This window comes from Notothenia coriiceps, unplaced genomic scaffold, assembly GCF_000735185.1.
Source record: "Notothenia coriiceps isolate Sejong01 unplaced genomic scaffold, NC01 NC01_scaffold00028682, whole genome shotgun sequence".
NCBI lineage: Eukaryota > Metazoa > Chordata > Actinopteri > Perciformes > Nototheniidae > Notothenia > Notothenia coriiceps.
In genome coordinates this window covers 36,302-42,474 of record NW_011361383.1, presented here as the reverse complement: position 1 = coordinate 42,474, position 6,173 = coordinate 36,302, and positions in this window count along the sequence as shown.

The window sequence follows — 6,173 nt, the reverse complement described above, 5'->3', positions numbered from 1 at the left end:
CTTAAATGTGTATTTTGTACGTTTTCCTTCCAAAAGCCTGAAATAAAACATGTTATAGAATCAAGATAGCACAAAATCTCAAAATTGACCAGTGCTTGAAAAACGATGTTTTTGCCTGCCGTGTCTCGCCTTAAGAAACACGTTTTAAATGGAAGAGTTTCCTGTGTTTTGTCTTGTAACCTATTTCAAATAAATAAGCAACACATTAAATCAGTGGGGACCACCAAGGCCACATTTGTTCATTGTGGTTTTGAGTAGTTTTACTTAAGTTCATTAAGTTCCTCCACAAATACTTTAAGTTTGATATTAGACAAATATGTTTGGCTCACAAAAAACATACAGATTCCCCAGATGGTGGTGCTATAACAAGGCAATATTTGTTGCCAAGAGGTTTAGCAGCACAACCTCTTCGATCTTAACTTATGAAGTTCACATTCATTAGCTCAACACAAATACAATAGACACATTGTTGTCAGCAGGGACCTTTCTCACATGCAAAGTTTATTTGATTTTGAACTTTGTAGAAAAATAAAACAGCACTTTAAAACAAGCTTTAATACTGGTATCAGAGATGGCAAGGTTGGTGCAACAGTAGCTACCTGGCACCTAGCTACTCAGTTTACACATTATATTGATATGTGTAATGTGAAATGCAGATGTTGGTGTAAAAGGACACTTTTTATGGAATTTAAAAAAAAAACATATTAGAGCTATTTTCTTGCTACTTAGAGCAAATACAGACTGATCAAAAGAAAGATTATACGTATGCAAATTGCTCTCACCATCAGACCTATCAGTCTCTAAAAACTAATTGCATCACTATCATCAAACATGGAGATTTAGCACCTGGTCACGAAAGTCCAGAAGTGTAAAAAACAGGAAGCAAGTTGAGGTGCTCTTCAGATTAATCACTGATCAGAACTAAACAGAAGGAAAAAAAAGAGTCTGACGAACTTCAAAGGCTCAAAAACATATCAATGCCTTTACTGAATCCTGGATGGATACCAAAATATTTCCACTTCAAGACAAATCTTCATCAGGGCATGTACCATCTCCACATTATTTCTCAGTCTATGTGCAACTTTCTTTTTTAAGGTCTCCACACAATTTTACTTTTACTTTTTCTTTGTATTGCAGAGATTTTCTTGTTGTGGTTAGGCTGCACACAAACAACTTTCAGCTCAGATGCACAAACAACAAAGGATGCAGATTTTTGAAATGCTGCTTGAGGCTCAATATTGTTTTATCATAGCATGATCATTTGCAGGATGAAGGATGTCAGCCCACGTTAGATGACGTTTCATCTGCAAATGTGGAACTGTCAGCAACATTTGTTATTTATGGTGACAAATACCATTGTGTTTTCATCCCATTGTATCAATACACCAAAACACTATAATCTGCCAAAACTTGAACAAATGTGCAGGATATAAACAAATACAGACCTTGATTTAATTTAAAAAAGGAAAGACATTTTATTTGGGGCTTGTTGAAAATGTAGTCAACTAAAGTTGTTCTAAATGTTAAAATTGACTACACATAAAATAGTTTTCTACAGTGCCAAAAATAAATTCTGACATGTTTTCTGTATGTGTGACCTTATTACCTCAAAATCTATTTTTTCTGACAGCATTCGAAGGTAGCGTTGTGGTTCTTACCACTTATGTCACTATTAACAACTTGTCAATTGTACATCCAAGTGGAGGCACACTGGTTAGGTGTTTGTTGAAAAATGTCATGTTGAAGTTATAGGTTTCACACACTTAAATGGCTCGTATTGTTAAACAGGTGTGTTATCTTATAGTTGTGAAAAGGTGGTCCTTGAGAAACCTTTTCCATTCCGGTGGCCGGCTAACACCTTGACAGATGGAAGGAATGCACCGACAGACACACAGCTGAAGAGTACAAGCCAGCTCACTATGCCGATATTCACACTCCACCGAGTATATTACATTTTTTTATTTTCATTAGCATAATAAGGCTTCTCAAAGCTCTTTTCTGACAGGGTACTGAGCGCTACCCGATTAAAACATCACGTTTTATAACAAGTAATATCCTCATGGGAGTCATGCATGTCTGAGCTCCTCAAACATGTGTTCAGAGTATACTTTCGAAATCATACTACATGGCCTTTTGACATCATACTGATATTAGAACTTCAATTAGAACAGGTAGTGACAATTATTTCGTACTTTGCTAAATTCCATGGTAGTGCAGGGTTAATCCTGGAAGGATTTGTATCCCCATTGCATGCTTAATTAAACAGAGTTGAGAACCCAACATATGCCTCATTGGGATGCCAGACTTTAGAATCCCAATCCAGCAACCGGCAAAATCTAAATGCTACAATTTCAGACCTATACCGGCTAACAAACCTACCAAGTCATATTTTTCACACCCTTCTTGGTCACATATCAACACAGCAGGCACTATTTGGCGTCCGTATGCTTAAACGGTTAGATTCACAAGTTAGCTTTTGTAACATAGTTGAATGATCTAACATACCTACCTGAAACAACAGTTCCATTTGATCCAAACTTTGATCTTTTCCTTTACCTAACCAAGTCATTTTAATCCCAAACCTAAGTGTTGTCAAGGGGTACCATTTGTGCTAAAATGTGACGCCAAGGGTACCTGACCAAACATATGCAAAGATCTGGTAATGAAAACAGGGTTGCCTAACAACATGGAGTCTTGTTTTATCCTGAGCTAACAAACAAGTGTGGTAGCATAATTAAGCTGTAACCACATTCAAGGCAATTAAACAGCAACCGTTTCCAAATTGAGGTGGGCCACTTTGTAATGCTTGGCTACCAGCTAAAAAGACCCCTATAAAGACCCACTCCTCCCCTGAATGGACATGCTGCTCATTGTAGTAAAAGGCTAGGAGTTGCTGTAAGCATTTACATTCCTCCCAGCATGCCAAAGCATGCAATATACATAATCAAAGAAAACATTTTTGGCAGCAGTGTTATGGCAAGTTAATTGGAAATTACATGAATTATTAATTGCTAGTGACTTGGAAATTACATGAATTATTAATTGCTAGTGACTTCAAATACTTGAATTCAAAGCTACCTCCCAACAACCTCAAACTGTTTCATTGTAATAATTTATTCTGCTCCAAAAGAGATGGGCAATGTTCCTACATCACAATAAACGAATGAAAGCTGAGCAAAGTGACACTTTAAAAACGGCTCTCTAGTCCACTTTTAAGCATGAACGATACTAACCAATCATGCTGAGAAAATGGAAATGTTGCATTAACTTGAGTGGTGGTGATGTCCAGGGACTTGGCTTGGCAACTGGAAGGTCACCAGTTCAAGTCCCGGCAAGACCAAGTGCCACCGAGGTGTCCCTGAGCAAGGCACCGTTCCCTACACTGCTCACCGGGCGCCGTTCATAATGGCAGCCCACTGCTCCTAACACTAGGATGGGTCAAATGCAGAGAAACAATTTTGTTGCATAGTACCTCTACTGTGTAATGACAAGAAAAATGTAAAAAAAAGAAAAGCATCTATTTATTTGTTTAATTCTATAATATTGGGCTTTTTTGCCGTCCGTCAGGAACTGAATTTCAAAATAACCGGAAACAGACGTAGGCGATACACACCCACTGAACTGATTACCCAAGATCCTCATCTATGGTTTAAGCTCGGTAATTGGATGTTTTAGCCGCAATGCACGTTGGGATATGGTGTTTACAGTATGCAATATGAAATCAGAAAATATTTAAAAAAGAAAAAATAATACTTTATTCCGAGTGTGCTTGCTTTTTTTCTTTTTGAAAGTTATCACATAAATGCATTATAATACACAGTCCGGCTGTATTAAATATTACACATCTGCCGTAGTTCTCTATTTATAGAGCCCTGAATAGAAGACTTCTGGACAAACTGGAAGAACTGCCACCGAAAACTGAATACGTGACGTGGATCATAAATATATCAGCAATTAAACAACATCTTCAATTTCTCTTCACACAATACGTCTCTTTGCAATATATATACTAATTTGGCTGACTTTTATATTTGATCCAATTGGTAGATAGGTAGAGGTGCACAGATGATAGACAGGGACTTGTAGTTTTTAAAGATATTACTGATTTTCTTTGAATGAAAGAGTGTACTTACTGAGTTGAGAGAATAGTCAGGGGTTTTGGGTGATGGGAGATATCTTATAAGATAGCATAAGAAATGTGCAGAATATGATAGTTTAATGGTTGAGGTATACACGCATATTGATAGATGTCTTGTAATGCACTGTTGAGGAACCTGCGACCCAAGTTTTTCATTCATTGCATAACTACACCGTAGTTGTGTATATGATATGTCAATACATCTTAGAACATCTTGAAATCTTGAAAGGGATGTGCAAAATAGCCATTATACAGTCTTTAATTAACTATTAGTAGAGAATAACGAGTGATGAATATGCTTTTTAGGGATCTGCAGATAAATGTTTAGTCTTCTCAAGCACCAACTATCAAATATCTCTCCTGATTGTTGGCACTTGACAATCACCTTTCCCTGAATTTTACTCAGGTATAACTAAAGTCTGATTTAAGGGTTGTTTATATTTCACATCATTAATCAGAATCTGCAAAGTAACTAAAATAAATGTAGTGGAGTAAAAATACCAGGTTAACCTCTAAATTGTAGTGGAGTATAATTACAAAGTACATGAGCTATCATGTGGGTATATTAATGCTGCCCATTATGGACACAAGCGATTTTCACCCATTTATTAATTATAGGTTTTAAATTTGATAACACCAATGTGTTTCTTATCCCCTAAACCTCCAGGGGTGTACACAGTTTAATACTGGCAACTTCTATTTATGGTAAAAACGAAAACGTCTTTTAAAACTACAATTCCCAGTAGAGACGTGCCATAGAACATGTTGTGTCCCGTTCGAGTCCAGTTTTGGATAGTCTGCCGTGGCTTCATTCCATTTCATAGAGCTGTTTGAAGCTTGGCGTAACCTTGGCACACTGCCACTCCAACATCCAATCACAGAGCTTGAAGATTAATCACAGGGTTTGTCAAGAAAAGGGACTGTAGTCCCAAACGATAGCTGAGGATTATGGGTAGTGTAGTGTCTTCGGCCATCCTAAACTCAGAAAAAACTGTTTCTCCGAATCAAAGGGAGAAAACACAAAAGCATTGTACACAATTCAAACCAATCAAGGTTGTGTAATTAACAAGGATAAACTGATGTTTTTAGATGATGAGTACTGCGGATTACTATGCAAACTTCGAGACCGGAAATACTGTTTTCACGCAAAGCTGTTGCCTGGCAACGCAATTCTGTTGATAGTTATTTCATATCGCATTAACACCATATCCCAACGTGCATTGCGGCTAAAACATCCAATGACCGAGCTTCAACCATAGCTGAGGATCTTGGGTAATCAGTTCAGTGGGTGTGTATCGCCTACGTCTGTTTCCGGTGACTTTATATTGAAATTCAGTTCCTGGCGGATGGCAGCAAAGCCCGATATTATAGAATTAAACAAATAAATAAAAACAAGGATAATTGTGTGTTATTTTTGAGTAAATAACAGTGTGNCACATTTCAGGAATCGAAATCTGAACTTTGGATAAAGCCAGGTTAAAAATTCTTGTTTCATTTTGTAGTCATATTAGTATCTAAGGCTTTTACAAAAGGCCCTTTTGTAAAAGCCTTAGATACTAATATGACTACAAAATGAAACAAGAATTTTTAACCTGGCTTTATCCAAAGTTCAGATTTCGATTCCTGAAATGTGTTAAAATATGCACATATTTGATGAGATAATGGCTAATTTGCATATTTAAACATGCTATTTCAGAAAACTTGTAATACAAAAGACAATTGCCTTATTGTAAGTAATTAACTGGAGAAATTTCTAGCTGATACCTTTAAGTTAAAAAAATTACCCTATTCACCTGGGGTGTCTCGCCTTAAGCTGACATATGCTTATTTTTGTGTAAAATGCTGAAGCCGCCATAACCCTTGTCAGATAACTGTAGTGTAGTAGGCCTATACAATTTCCCCTTTGAAATGTAGTGAAAAGTAGAAGTATCATGTAGCCTAACATAACATTTCAATATTCAAGTAAAGAGAAAGTACCGGAGACATGTCCAAAGGTTCTATTACTGCACGTTTTCACCATAAATCAAATGCAATT